This window comes from Dromiciops gliroides, chromosome 1 (genome assembly GCF_019393635.1).
Source record: "Dromiciops gliroides isolate mDroGli1 chromosome 1, mDroGli1.pri, whole genome shotgun sequence".
Taxonomy (NCBI): Eukaryota; Metazoa; Chordata; class Mammalia; order Microbiotheria; family Microbiotheriidae; genus Dromiciops; species Dromiciops gliroides.
Genome location: NC_057861.1, coordinates 606,038,077 through 606,055,154, shown reverse-complemented (window position 1 = coordinate 606,055,154; position 17,078 = coordinate 606,038,077).

The window sequence follows — 17,078 nt, the reverse complement described above, 5'->3', positions numbered from 1 at the left end:
TCAGGGTGGGCCAGGTGTGGCCCCTCCCAAATGATTCAGCTAAAACTGTGATATTAATCTTTACCACAAATAATTTTTACCACACAACCATTCCTCTGGGGATCTCACTGGTGAAATAAACTGAATAATCCCAAAAGGGGTGTTACAGTACTATGCTGCAGTCTATTCTTTTTTGGTCCAGATATGTGTGTGTTTGTTTTTTCAGCATAAAGAGCTTTATGAGAGAAATCCCTCCAGTAATATAGATTGACCTCTGTTCTCTTCTGCAGTTTATAGTCTTATATAGTTACCTCAGGTTCTAAAAGGTTAAGTGGCTCATCTAGGATCACACAACCAGTATATATCAGAGACTTGAACAGAGGTCATTCTGACTCCGAGTTCAACTGTCTATCCACAGTTGTCACTCCATGCTCACCATATGACTCCCCATTATCCTTTGGACAACCCAGACCTTCAGTTCTTTGAAGATTGTTGGATTACATGACTTATAATCACAGCATCATTCAAAGAATATTCATGATAAAAAGGTGCTTTAAGAGAGGAGACAAATATGGTAATGTTTTACGTAATCGTACATGTATAACCCATACCTGATTGTTTGCCACTTTGGGGAGTGGAGAGGGGAGGGAGGGAAAGGGGGAAAATAATTGGAACCCAATACTATAAATAAAAATGTTTATTATAAGATTTTTAGGGGGCAGCTAGGTGACACAGTGGATAGAGCAGCAGCCCTGGAGTCAGGAGGACCTGAGTTCAAATCCGGCCTCAGACACTTGACACTTACTAGCTGTGTGACCTTGGGCAAATCACTTAACCCTCATTGCCCAACCAAAAACAAACCAAAAAAAATATTTTTAAAAAATAAATTTTTAAAAAGAGAGGAGCTTAAAGTCATTAAAAAACACTGCACATTTTCTCCCGTGCAATTCATCCCCATTTGAATAAATTAAGTTAAACAGTTGCTTTTTCAAAAACCTAAGTACTATACTAAAGACTGGATATATAAAGACTAAAAAAAAAAATCTCTTCTTTTTAGGAGCTTACATTCTATTGAGGGTAATAACACGTGCAGATATTTAAATACAAAGAATTTGGGGGTGGTATTTCTACAGTGATAAAATTACAAATTCTTAAAGCTTATATTTTATTACTTGTACAAATAGGAAGCATTTGAGAGGGAGAGATCTCTTTGGAAGGAAGTTAAGGAATATTTCATGGAAGAGGCAGCATCTAGCTTAGCCTTATCTGTTAGGTACCATTTTTATAGGCAAGGCTTAGGATAGGCATTCCAGATAGAGGGGAAAATATGTGTAAATGGGAAGCATAATATATTTTTGAGCAATGGCAAGTAGCCCACTTTGACCAGAGTAAAGGATATAATTATATGATTATAATGATAATGATTAATAATAGTCAACATTTATTTAGGACTTAGTAGTTTGCCAAGTACTTTACAAATGTTTTGTCATTTCATTCTGACTTGCAAATTCTATGCTATTTTTATCTCCCTTTTACAGAAGAGGAAACTAAGGTTAAGAAAAGTTGTTACAGGGGGCGGCTAGGTGGCGCAGTGGATAAAGCACCAGCCCTGGATTCAGGAGTACCTGAGTTCAAATCCAGCCTCAGACACTTGACACTTACTAGCTGTGTGACCCTGGGCAAGTCACTTAACCCCCATTGCCCCGCAAAAAAAAAAAAAAAATTAAAAAAAAAAAAGAAGAAAAGTTGTTACTTGTCCAGAGTCGTATAGATAGTAAGTATCTGAGGCAGGATTCAAATTCAAATCTTCCTAACCAATCCAGTACTCTATCCACTGTTCCAACCAACTACCTTCATATAATGATTATGATAATGATAGTAGCTAACATATATATGTGTATATGTGTGTATACACACACACACACACACATATACATATATTCAAATAGATATAAAAAGAGCTTACTCTGCAACAGTGTGAAGCATTTTACAGTTATTATTTCATTTGATCCTCACAACAACCCAGGAAGGTAGGTAGATCCCTATTTCACAGATGAAGAAACCCAGGCAAACAGGTTAAGTGATTTGCCCAGGGTCACACAGCTAATAAGTATATCAAGCTGGATTTGAACTCAGGTCTTCCTAACTCCAGGTCCAGTGCTCTTTCTGCTGCACCACCTAGCGGTCCCATATGAGGAAATAGTAGGAAATGTGTCCATAAAGTTAAGTTGGAGCCAGATTATAAAGGACCCTGATTGCAAGGTGTAAGAGTTTGGGCCTTCTTCTATATGCAGTGGCGAGTCAATTTGGAGTAGATGAGCTACAGGATCATGATTTAGGTAGTCCTCTGTATACACAATGTGGGCTGAGTCTGCAAAGATCCCGTGTCTGGATTTTCTCCCACAAAACAGACATTTGCTACATGAGTCCTCTGGCTACTTTCCCTGCTCATAGGGAGTGTAGAAGGAGCTGATTTTTTTAAAATGAGAAGGAAAAACTATTATCTGGCACAAGGTGAAGAGCACTGTGACACCACTTGAGGTGAATTGTAGTAGCATTCAGCAGGAACATGATCGAACTCTCTCCAGAGAAGAGCACTGTGCCCTAGGGAATAGAGACAATTGTACTACGGATGTGTGGATGAACTTGTTCCTTTTATTTAGTGGCAAAACCTCAAATGCTCCTTCTCTGAAGAGATAAGCATAATCCTTAGCTCAGAATTATCCAGCTTCTGGAGAGGAGAAGGCCATGTTTGGTACTTATCCCTGGCAGGAGGAACAGGTGTTGGTTTTCCACAACTTTGGGCCAAATGACTTATTTATTACGTACACATGCCTGTGTTAGTCTCAGATGGAAGCCTCCTCAAGCTAAGGGCTATAGAGTTCTATTTGCATGATACTAGCCTTGGTAGCATATGAGATCGACTAGAATTTAATTGGTAAAGTCTTAGTAACATTACCTGGGATCATGTAGAAAAAAAAATCAAAGCAAAACAAAACAGTATGGAATGTAAAACCTGCCTGGTTTCAAAAACTTAGGGAAAAAAGAAGAAAATAAAAGGCAGTGTATTTTACGAGGTGGAAAAAACCTATATATGTAACTATTGGGAAGAAAGTAAATGGAAAATTCTCAGCAAATAGTCAATCTAATACATGAAGCCAAAATTTCATCTATTGTACATTCATTTCAATTTGATAAGTTTTCTTGATGTGTTTTATTTTTACATGCTTATATCCAGATATATACCCTTCCCTTTCCTATACAGATACCCATCCTTTGTAACAAAGGGAAAGAAACAAAGAAAGACACAAAGAAACAACGAGCAAAAAGCAGTTCAAAAGGAACAGCTAGGTGGCGCAGTGGATTGAGCACCAGCCCTGGAGTCAGGAGGACCTGAGTTCAAATCCAGCCTCAGACACTTAACACTTACTAGCTGTGTGACCCTGGGCAAGTCACTTAACCCCAATTCACACACACACACACACACACACACACACACACACACACACACACACACACACACACACACACAAGCAGTTCAACAAAATTAACCAATGTTATAATCCAATTTTTTGCTTCCTGCTAACCCCAAAATTTACTGGAACCAAGCTTATTAATTCTATTTCCATAGCTTGCAATTTCATTGGTTTTGGTGTTTTTATCCTTTTCATTTACATTATTTTAGTCATATATATTGTTTTCATTTTTTTACATTATACTGAATCAGTTTATTATAATCTTTTCACACTTCTCTGTATTTAGCCTATTCATTATGTATTTTATTTCAGTAAAATTCCTTTACATTCACATACCACAATTTATTGAGCTATTCCCTGATTGTTGGCCATCTACTTTATTTCCAGTTTTGTGCCACTATAAAAAAATGCTATTAGAAATACTTTGTTGACTCTCTTTTTTTATATTTATGTCTATATCCTTTTTATCATCGACCTCTTTATCGTATATAACTATCTGATGTACCTCTAGGTCACAGTATATGAATATTTAGAGTGATTGGGCAAATTCCAAGCTCTCCCAACAGTTTATCAGTGTGTATGTCTTTCCTTAACCCCTCCAACATGGACTATCTTTTGTCATCTTTTCCAATTTGTTAAGTGTGAAGGGAAAACTCAATGATCGTTTGATTTAACAAAGCACTTATTAGTGCTTTCTTTCCTATAGTTACAAATAGTTTGATGCTCTTTTGAGAAATATTTGTTCATATCCTTTGACCACATATCTATTAAATAATAGCCTTTGATCTTCTATATTTATGTTCACTTCCTATTTATTTTTTTATTTCAGATCATTGTCAGAGATATTTGATGAAGAATTTTTTCTCAGTCAACCATTTACCTTGCCAAATATGGCAAGCATGTTAATATCACATGAAAAAAAGAAAACTTATTATATCAAAACAAACAGGAAATGACTTGGTACTGATGTGGCCATTATTCCTGAGTCAGCTATCTGTGACTTGTCAACCATCCACTTAGCATAAAGACAAAAATGAATACAAAGCTAGAAGAATAAATATGAGGAAAATATATGGCATATAATTAAAGTAACTTCAATGTGACCCATTTAAATAAGTCAGTTATGCCCCCCGCCCCCCAAAAATGGGAAATGGACAAAGACATCAATACTAATTATATAATTTTATAATGAAGTTAAATCAATGAAAGTCAATTGTTATAATGAGACCAAAAGAATCTTAAAAATTACTTTACTTGACTAAAAATGTGATTTAATCATAGAGCAGAAAGACTTGGCTTCCAAGGGCAATACTGGTTTAGAATATAAATTCACTCTTAAATCTTTCAGTAAATGATGCTGAAAGATTATAAACAATATTGCTAAATAAAACAGTGAGAATTGGAGGGCAAAAATAGTTTTTAAAAAGTTTGCCTGGAGACCCAATTGAGCAAAGTTATACCAAGGATATTTTAAGATGAAGCTGAAAAACTGTCAAAAGAGACAAATAATGGGGGGGCAGGGAAATTTGTGCAAAAAAAAATGTTTATAATAAACCCTTTTAACCATCAAGGGCAGTGGAGTCATTGAACTCAGTCTCCAACATTATAATCCCAGATGTTCTTATAAAGAAGGCATAAATGGCATTGAAGGGAACACAGATGAGAAATGAAACTGGACTAGATCAAGTGTATACAGAGTAGAACCATCCTAGAGATGATATGATTGTTGGAAGAACTATCAAGGAATCTGAAGGAAAAGGAGAACATGGGCTAAGAGGGTAATCTCATACACTACTGTTATAAAGAAAATAGACTAAAAGAATTTTAAATTACTGATATGTATGTATTCTTGGACCCTACTCCCTTCCACATATACGGAGATCAGCACTTCACCTCCTGATTCCATAGTTCCCCTCAATACACACACACACACACACACACACACACACACACAAACAGGCTGTCCCTCATGCTTGGAATTCTCTCATCTCTACCCCCTCCACGTCCTAGCTTCCATCAAGTCTCAGTTAAAGTTCCACTTTCTTCAAGAAGCCATTCCAAGACCTCCTTAATCTTGACACCTCCCTCCAAGTTTATCTTTAATTTATCATATATGTGTGTGTGTGTGTATACACATGTATATATTTGAAAATCATTGTTTATATGTTTTCTCTTCCATGAGACTATGAGACCCTTGAGAACTGGGACTTATTTTCACCTTTCCTTATATCTCCAGAGTTCAGCATAATACCTGGCACAAAATAAACCCTTAATAAATGTTGGTTGACTAGCCAATAAGGACTGAATGTCTCCATCTATAAAAAAATTGAATGTAAATAACCTACACATGCATTAAGGATATCCTTGGAGAGCATATTGGAAGGAAACAAGTAGGATTTCATAAGCATTATTCTACAGTAGTAGGCCATATCTTTACTATTACATACTTGATTGAAAAAAAAAACAGAATGAATATGAAATCCCATTTTGCTAAATGTTTGCTGACTATCATAAATCTGATTTGGAAGAGGAAAATGTCAAAATCTCTTCTCCAATATACCAATTGTCAGAATTCTACAAGATTCTATGAAAGACATAATAACAGAAATAACATTGTTTACTGACTCTCTGATAATCCATATCAGATGAGAAATTAAATGATATGTATATTTTTTAAATGTTTTTATCATTTTCACAGAGGAGACCTAGCATAAAATTAAAGATAATGAGGTTCACCTAGTTGGTGAGGTCTTCCAAATGCACTTCTTACAAATGATATGGCAGATTGCATTAAGCAATGAGACCCATAAGCTCTGAGTTTATAATAACTATCCATTCAGGAAAAAACAAGTGGATGAAAAAGTCTAATATCTTAACTACAATATGCAATTTGGTAAACAATATCTACATCTCAGCCATTGGTATCTATATCTTGTATAGAAAGCCAAAATAGAAAAGGGACAGTAATTTGAGCCCAAAATAGAATGAAAGAAGGGAGGCAGACTATATTACATTAGAAAAATAGAAAAGTTTTTTTTAATGATCTCAAACTTCTCCCTAAAATCAATATTGAAATCAATAAATTAATAACCATTTATCATTTACCTACTATGTCAAACATAGTGCTAGGCCCTGAGGAGACAGAGGCAATTTTTAAAAAATCTCTGCCCATGCTTACATTTTATTAGGTGAAATAAGATGTTGAATTATCAACCAAATAAATACAAGTTATATCTTTGGAGGGCAAGCACAGGTGGAGAGTTGTGAGAAATTTCATGTAGAAGGTGTCTGAGCAGAGTTTTGAAAGATATGAGAGATCTTCAGAGGCAGGCATAAGGCGGCAGAGGCTTTCAGGTGGGCAGCACAGAAATTACAAAGGCTCAGAGATGGAAGATAGAGGGTCCTGGGTAAAGATTATTAAGACCAGTTTAGATGAAGCATAGAGTACTAGATGAGGAGCAATTCAGAGAGGTTGGAAAAGTAGGTTGAGGTTTAGTTTTATGGGCTGTTAAAAGTAGAGAGGAGCTTATATTTGACCCTGGAGGCAAAAGGAAGTCACTGGAAATTAATGCAATGGAAACTAAGGGAATAAAAATTTAGACTTACGCTTTAAGAAAATCACCTTGAATGGATAGAGCACAGGCCCTGGATTCAGGAGTACCTGAGTTCAAATCCAGCCTCAGATAATTGACACTTACTAGCTGTGTGACCCTGGGCAAGTCACTTAATCCCAATTGCCTCACACACACACACAAATCACCTTGATGAGGTGTGATGAGATAGATTGAAATAAGGAGCTACCTGAGTCAGGGAGACCAATTAAGAATCTTGAACTAGTCCAGGAGAAAAGTGGTGACAGAAGTCCATGTGAGTAGAGAGAAGGGAAAAGTGCAGAATTGTGAGAACTCCCATCCTTTAATATCAAAAGTCTTCCCAGTGTTGTGTGATTTCAGTGCATGGAACACTAAGGTTTCTGAAGAACTGAAAATGAGGATCACCAATAGAATAATGGTGAGTAAGCTGAAGCACATTATAAAGAGAATGGGAAATTAAAAGAACCAGTTAGGTGATAAAGTGTATAGAGCACCAGACCAAAGTTCAAATATGACCCTGGGGGAGTCACTTAACCTATCTGCCTCAGTTTCCTCAACTGTAAAATGGGGTTCATAATTGTACTTACCTCTCAGATTTCTGTGAGAATAAAATGAGACAATATTTGTAAGTACTTAGCATAGTGCCTGGCACATAATAGGGGTTAATCAACATTTCCTTCCTTCCAAAATGTCACCAAAGAAGCAATGGGCTACAAAAATATCTGAGGTATCAAGAACTGAGGAAGGGCCTGGTACATTGGGTGCATCCCTCATGGTGAATTTAAGGATGGACATGGAAAAAAGGGAGACTCAAATGAAGGGAATCCTGGACAAGCATGGACAGACTGCAACATCATGTGAAGGCATTCCTACATGGATAAATCATAGATCCATCTGAATATCATTAAGGATATCATATGTATCATATAATTGTATCACACACATACACACATATATAATATATATATTATATATATGTGTGTGTATATATATATGTATGTGTATATATATATGTATGTGTATATATATATATATATAATATATATATAAAGTATAGTGGTATAGAGAGGCAATGTTGTATGTGGATAGAGTACAAGTCTTAGAGAACCTGGATGATCTAAGTTCAAGTCCCATGCCTGACACAAAACTAACTTTGTGATGCTATATCAATTACCTAACCCCTTTCTGCCGTAGGTTCTTCATTTATAAAATAAAAGTAATAATAGCATCTACCTTTACAGATCTCTTATGAGGTAACCTTAGTAAAGTGATTCACAACCCTAATATGTATGTATGTATGATAGTTATTATTACTGTTAATAATAAACAAAAGAGTGGGAGAAAAGAAAAGATACAGATGATTGTTACGTTTCTCCAAAAAGCTTCAGCAACTGCCTACTACATAAAAAGTTCAACCTTCTGCTTGGCAATCAAAGTTCTCCTCAATCTGATACTTCCCTCTCTTTTCAGCCTTATCTCTTGCCATTCCCCTCTATGAACTCTGCTTTCCAGCCTATCTGATCTACTCACTAACTACATTTCCTATCGCCTTAAAAAGACCCATTGTCTCCCATATCTGTGCCTTTGCTTATGTTATTCACTGTATCTGAAATTAAAATAGTATCAATAATCATAAAAATCAAGGTAGAGTACTAGAGAGCTGTCCTCTAAGGCAGGAAATATTAGTTTCAAAGCTTATCTCAGATACATATTGGGCATGATTCTGGGCAAGTTATTTAATCTCACATTACACAGAGCAGCTAGATTGGCACAGTGGATAGAGTACTAGGTCTGGAGTCAGGAATATTACTCTTCATGAGTTCAAATCTGTCCTCAGACACTTCCTAGCTGTGTGACTCTGGGCAAGTCACGTGACCCTGTGTGTCTTGGTTTCTTCATCTGCAAAATGGGCTGGAGGAGAAAAGGGCAAACCACCCCAGTATCTCTGCCAAAAAAAAAAAATCTAAATAGGTTCACAAAAAGTCAGATACAACTGAACCCCAACACTCTAAGAAACTCTTTGAGACTATAAGTTTCAAAGCAGATGTTAACCTGACTTGGAAAGGAAATTCTACATCAGAAAGTTACCTACACCAATGAAATCATAGATCTAAGCCCTATCCCTTTCTCTACTAATGACAGTCTTATACACAGCCCCACCCTATTTACCTGCTCACTTCCAAATGCTATTTTTTCCATGAAGTCTCCACCTACCCCTAATCCCAACACTTCACATAGCACATTATTTTATAATTTGCTAATCCACTGACTTTGCCCTACAGTGCACTATAGTTATCTATGTACATGAAGTCACCCCCCACCTCCAGGACAGAGGTTATGCCTTAGATCAACTTCATACCCTTTCCAGCACCTTACAGTAATACTGTCTCCACATAGTAGTTTGTTTTTTTGTTTGTTTGTTTGTTTGTTTTTGCAGGGCAATGGGGGTTAAGTGACTTGCCCAGGGTTACACAGCTAGTAAGTGTCAAGTGGCCAAATTTGAACTCAGGTTCTCCTGAATCCAGGGCCAGTGCTTTATCCACTGTGCCACCTAGCTGCCCCCACACATAGTAAGTCCTTAATAAATAGTGAAAGGAAGAATTATAGTCTTCATTTTACAGACAAAAATAAATAAATAAACTGAGTCACCAAACAAAGTGATGAAAGCCCTTGTCCCATGCCTAAGAGCAAGGAAGGGATGAGATGAGGCTCTGTGTCTCCCACTTCCAGGTCTTAGGTACTGACTCAGAAGCCACAGCACCCCCCCCCCGCCCCCCCACCTCAGCCAGTTGTGGGGTACGTGAGGAGGTGCCAGCTTCTAAGGCCAAACCTCTATTATATGTGGCTCATTACACAAGCACACAAAGGAAAAATCATCATGAGGAGAAGCCGCTCTCTAATGAAGTGAAAAGCTGTTGGGAGGAAGGGAGCCTCTAGAAGGGCAGCTGCAATAGCTCTGGGTTTCCCTAAAGAGATAGGCTTTATGTGCTCTTGGACTGCCTCAAGCCCTGCTGGAAAAAAAGGACAAATCAACAGTCTCAAAGAGGTGCCTCCCATTTACCAGTAAATCAAATTCCTCTTCCATCCTCTGTGCTCTGAAAAAAAGCTACACCAGGACTCTGTTTATGTCTGTCTCCTGAATTTCCCAAATATTTGGCTAGATGCTGATAGAAGTAAGTGCTGTGTATTGACCACTTAACTGCTTTAATTCCTACTCTGTTAAAATAACAGCGCTCTAGGGGACAGCCCACAAAGGCACTCCCTTCTTCCATTAGCCTCTCAAACCAGACAAGGATGCTCCCAGGTAGCCAGATTTTAAACCTTTGCCTCAGAATAATCCAACCTGACTTTTCTGCACCGTGCACCTCCCAAACTCTCTTAATTTTCTTTCTTTTCCCCCTATTAATTTATATTATAAAAACATTGTTCAAGTTTAGTCAGATTTTTCTCTCTCTGCTTCATTAGGCAGCAGTTGTGTTTTTTTTTTACCCTCCCCCATTTCTGCAATGAGCACACACTGCCTCCCTTCCAGTCTCTCTCTGCTTTTAGCAATAATTTGCACATAATGGAACAGCCAGAGGGGGGTTTGATCAATGACCTCTGTCTCGGAGATGCTGTTCCAAGGGAAACACATCTGCCAACATAAAGTATTGGAGCAATCATAGCTCAGTGAGCGCCGTAATAAGCAACTGTTACACTGGAACCATCAGTCATGTTCAGTTACAGACCTGAAAGGATACGGCACCTCAGGGAGCAATGTCCTTCCATAAATTTGGGCAGCAATGAAGAATGATTTGCAATCAAGTAATAAAAGGCCTAAAAAAGGTCCACCATGCATACTAACATCCAGTACAGCTGACAAAGGAAATAAAAAACCTTGGCATTGTTTGCTCGTTATGTAAACTACACAGCTGTCCAAGCAATTAAGATATGATTTTGGGAATTCTCTCGTAAAAATTTGCTAACAGTGCTTCCACTTGTGAAAGTGACATTCTTCTTTATCAGTAAAGTGCATTTCATTAAGGTAATGCAATTTCATCTAGCTTAATAGTAGGAATTGCTTAACCTTATGGCAAGAGTACGTAAACAACATAAAATTAATGTCACTCCTTGCACTGTGGGAATAGATTTGCATTAGTGACAGGGTTGATCAAGGAATAAAGAAAGCCCGACACCTTCAGTCCTGGGTGCTGTGGAGGGGCTGTCTGCTCTCTAAAGCAAATGGTATGGATTTTGTTCCAGAAATATAACAGTTAAATGTTAACATCGATGGAAAACCCTGCAACCACCAAGTCCTAAGGAAATAACAAATCTGGCCAAAAGACAATAGCTGTGAAAATGACATGGTCTTATTCTTTGAGGGGGGTGTGGGAGTAGAAGTTGGCTTAATGGTCATAAAAAAAGGAAAATGACTCAATCCTATCATGAATTTACCTGAATGGTATATAAAAATGGAATTTGAACAAAAGAGTCAATCCCCTCTCCAAGGAAAATCCTACTTTCTATAAGGAACAATGAATACATGTATATAGCCTATACAAGGAAAAATCTTGTAGCCATATTTCTCCCAGTAGCCTTTTCCCACATTAAGACAAGCTAGATTATTGTTCAAAATTGAAACAGTCTATTCCTAAACCTGTAAGCCATGTAGTTAGCATGCTTGCCCATGGAATATTCATGCCATAGGAAGATTTGGACTTTTGACTAAATGAAATTTTAAAATAATTCACAGACTGTGTTATTGATGAAAGCTTTACCATCTCCTCAACTTCTGGTCAGTCACATCATTTTTCTCTTCTTCTTACCCTTTTTTTGGGGGGAGGTTAAAGGGAAAAATCAGTATTCAACATTAAACAAGCATTTCTTAATACCATTCACATGCAAATAAAATGCTAAACATTGTAGGGATCCTCCCCTTTCTGATACCATTTTGAGAATAGGGAATGACTTGGTTAGTAGGTGCCATCATAAGCCCAACTACAATTGACCTTCTAGCTCAGACTCACCATCACCAGTTGTTCTCTGTGTATAATGGTACAACCTGTTACATGACACTCCTTTGAACACATTGCATAGGAGAGTATGCTCACAATGACATATATGGAAAGAAATCCACTCAAGTCTCACCTTTGCCTAGGAACCTCAAATCTACTTGTCTCCTTCAGGTTCCTCCAACAGTCTTAAGTTTCTGTCTGAATAGTATCGCAAGAGATAGTCCCACAAACACCAGAAGTGTTTAAAACCCTCCTTCTCCCTATTTTTACGTGCTGGCTACAAGGCAGCTCCAGTGGGAGAGACAAGTAGATGAACTCCTCAGGGCTATTGACTGCAGCTGCTGCCTTGCTGCCCACACAGCTCAGCTGACCCATCTTCCTGTTTATGCTGTTGTTGAAGCAGATAAAATCAGCTCCATCATCTCAAGATCAAGAAGTTAAAAAAAAAAACCCAAACAATTTAAACCCAATTAGCATTTTCCCCACAGTCAGCCTCCCCACTTTACCCCCCTCTCCCTACCTTCTCTCCCCTCCACCCTCTCACTGTGTGCACACACACGTGCGTGCACACACACACACACACACACACACACACACACACACACAGAGGAAGAAAGAGAAGAAGAGGACCAGGTGGAAATAGGACCCTAGACATTTCATCAATATGGTGAACTCTTAGTCTGGATGAAGATTAGATTAGGAAGATTGATAGCCTGCATATAATTTATGGCCTTAGAGAGTTGCTGGAGACACTGTAAGATAGTATGTGGCAAAAGCAGTACCTATACATGTCTTCTCAATAACTATGGTTCCACAGTACCTATTTAACAGTCTTAGCTATTTCTTAAGGGAATTGACCCAGTAGGTCGTACTGAACCATTTTCCTCAAGTGGTACCCAGGTCAAATTGGTTTACTTTATACTCAGCATGGCTTAAAATGGGTTACAGACTTCTCAATTTGGCTCCTTGAGCCCAGACTGTCAATTCCACATAGGGGAAATGTGTAGTACTTTTCATTACACTGTTCTGATTTTCAACAATCAGAATTCACAAAAGTCTTATATATTATATTTTCTTGGGAAATCGTACCCCTCCTAAAGAAAAATGAATAACTTCTAGTTGACTATTCCATAAGTTAACATTCATCCACACCCACTCTTCATGAATTTCAGAAGAAGAATAAAGCAATATAAAGACTTGAACTCAAGTACCCTCTGTTATGATATTCGTGAAGGGCTGTTGTATTTTTTTTTCTTCTCTTTGAGTGAAAATCTCAGCTTTTCTTAAAAAAAAAATTCTAAACTAGAACATGAAGTAACTGGAACAGCCACTTTTATTTAGATAGAGGTATGTGTTGGGCATGAGTAGATTACAATTCATTACAAACAAGTGATTACATAGGAGAAATGTTATATGAATAGTGGGAAAGAAGGAAGGACATATGGTAAGAATGAGTGGCCACTGATTGATTGATTGCCCATGCATTCCACTGGCATCCTCACAATGCCATAATGAGAACTCCCCTCCCCCATATGTTGGATTACCACCCCCACCCCCACCCCCCCATGGTTAATTTATGGAAGGATATATGGACAATGATCACATAGGATAGGCAGCCACGGATAGGCTACAACTATGTCCACAACTATTAGAACACAGATCTATTTGATGCATCATAGATTCCTCACTCTCACCATCCAATTCCCATCTCTGGCAAGTCTTGTCAATTTTACCATTAACATCTCTCATGCCCCTTTCTCTCCTCTGAAACTAAAATCACCCTGGTGGTGGTTCTCATCACCTTAAGCCTGGAGTATTTCAGTGGCTTTGTGGTCGGCCTCCTTGCCCCAAGTCTCTCCCTATTTACCATCCTCCATTTAGTTGCCAAATAGATCATCCTAAAGTGCAGGTCTGACCATATCACACATAAACCCAATTAATAAACTTTAGTGTCTCCCTTTTCCCTCCAAGATCAAAACCAAAATACTGTGGCTTTCAAAATGTTTCATAAGCTTCCTCTTTCCAGTCTTCTCATCTTGCTCCCCTCAGTGTATTCTGCAATGCAGGGAAACTAAACTTTTTGTTCCTTACCAAAGATACTCCCTTTCCCTACTCCATACATACTCACTGGCTATTCTCCATTTGAATGCTCTCCATCCTTATCTCCATCTTCTAACTACCTTCAAATTACATCTAAAATCCCACTTCTACAGCAAGCCTTTCCACATCCTCCTAATGGTAGTGCCCTTCCTCTGAAATGATCTCCAATTTATCATGTAAATATATCATTTGGAAAACTGTTTATATGTGGTCTTATCTATCAGCCTGTGAGTTAGATGAAAGAAGGGACTGCTTTCATGTTTCTTTGTATCCCCTGTGTTGAACAAAGATCCTGATACATAATAAGCGCTTAATAAATGCTTGGTGACTGGCTAGGTGACTTCAATTTTCCAAGCTGGGAATGTTCTTCAGAACTTTGAGAACAATGTGGAAACTCAATAAGTGATCAGTGATGATAACAAATAAATGTTGAACAGGATGCTTTCACAACCTAAACTCGATTGTCAAGTTCTCCAGAATATGGTCATCTGAAACAGGTCTCTATAAGAAGACATACACTGCTATTTTCATACATTTCATAGCCTTTCATGGTCTTTCTACCACCATCCCATTATCACCACAACCTTTTCCAGGAAGGAAGAGAAAATGTAAATCCTGAATATAAATTAAAATGTAACTGAATCTAGTGGGCTTTTCTCTCACTTCTGCCACCAGATGAGGCAGGTCAATGCTGTGTAGCATCAGACTGTTCGTGCATTTCCTGAAGATATTATTTTGGGGAAAGGAGAGAATCACATGATCATAAATTTAGACAATGAAGTGTCCTTAGAGATCATCTCACCCAACTTCTGCATTTTACAAAGGAGGAAACTGGAGTGCAGAGAGGTTAAATCACTTACAAAAGGCTGAACAAAGAGTAATAGATAGAGCTGTTATCTGAACCCAGGACTTCTGATTCCAAATCCAGTATTCTCTCCCCTACACCAATAGTGTCAAATTCAAATAGAAGTGGGGGGGGCCATTAAACCATAAGTAAGGATCCCTGGCAACTACTTATTGACTTCAAAAACCACAGAAATGTATATATATATATATATATATATATATATATATATATATATATACACACACACACAATCTGTGTGTATATACTAATATATGTCACATACACATACATATATATGCATGCATGTATACATGCATCTATGTATGCATCTATGTATATACACATGCATATATATAATTTTATTAATACCTCAGCACATTAAAATCAGATAGGAAGTATATTTTAATCTAGTTCAGGCTGTACTTGGGAGTGTCATGGGAGGCACCTTTACCGGCAGTGTTTATTTAAATGGAGCGTGGAGGCACAACAAAGCATGTACCAAGGGAAATTTGGAAATTTTACAGAGTCCTTCTCTCTCTCTCTCTCTCTCTCTCTCTCTCTCTCTCTCTCTCTCTCTCTCTCTCTCTCTCACACACACACACACACACACACACACACACACACACACACACACACACACACACACTGTTCAAAGCTAAGCAAATTTGGCCTCTTGGAACTCGATATAAGTAAGACCTTCACTTGAGATGTGTTTTCTACAAAGAAGTCAACATACATAGACAACCATAACTGTATTATTGATAAGAAACCTGATAGCTGCAACTAGAAGGAGGAAAAGTACATGTTGTAATACCTTATGCAGGGGAAATTTGTGGTGATGGACATTTTTAAACAAATTTTTAAATAAATGCACATATCTTTAATATTAGAAAATTACACTCACCATGGTACATAATTATTATTTGATAAATCGTTACATGTTTTACAGGGGGAAGGCCTAGGCTCTCTGATTGACAGGAAAGCAGCAGGAGAGCAATTTTCAAACCTTATTTAGGGTATTAAAAATGCCTTCTCCTGGCTCTCTAAGAAGATAAAAACAAAATCCATCAAAATATGGGTAAATACATGTGTCCAAGTTATTATGTTCAATCTGGAAGATAGGAAACAAAAAGTCCTTAGCCTAAAAGGATATCTCATATCCCATGGTCATCCCTGGGCTTTCTGTTTCCCAGATATATTTCTTTTTTTTTTTTTTTTGGTGATGCAATTGGGGTTAAGTGACTTGCCCAGGGTTACACAGCTAGTAAGTGTCAAATGTCTGAGGCTGAATTTGAACTCAGGTCCTCCTGCTCTATCCACTGCACTACCTAGCTGCTCCCCAGATTTTTTTTAAGATCTTAGTTCATTAGTTCCCAACCTGTGGGTGCAAACCTCTTAAGGAAAAATTTTTTTAAGAGGTCCAAGAATCTATAAATAATCAAACATACCTTCTCTAAGACTGAATTACACTATGTATTACTATTTTTCAAACACATGATGGTGTTTTATGATTAATAAAATGAAAATTCATTACAAAACCATACTGAATTGCTCACTTCAAATCACTTAAATCAATCATAGTTTAATGGATAGAATTCTGGACTTGGTATTAGCAAGACCTGAATCCCAAACCTGACTCAGACTCTTAGTAATGTGTCATCCTGAGTAAACCACAAAACCTTCTCAGCTTCCATACTCTGGAAACAGTCCTCCCAAACCCCATATTCACATTGGCAGACTGAACTCCCAGAGATTAACAGCCTTTCCTCTAAGGGTTCCAATGGACCCAAAGAAGTTGGAAGATGTCTTTCTAATGTCATAGCTCATGAGCCCAAATGATGTGTTTCCCTCATGATTATCAGTGGATGCCAATTAGGCAGATTCAGCTCTACCAACTTACTGCTACTCTATGACAAGACTACAAAAAGTAGGAATGCCATCAATGGAATTGCTTTAACTTGTGGCTCTTATGAGTTGGTTCATTTGAAACAATGATACTCCCCTAATTAAAATCTAAATTTGAAAAGAAGTCCCAAATGATTCAGAAGAGAATTCTGTATCATAAAATGTAATGTGATTGATAAGAAAA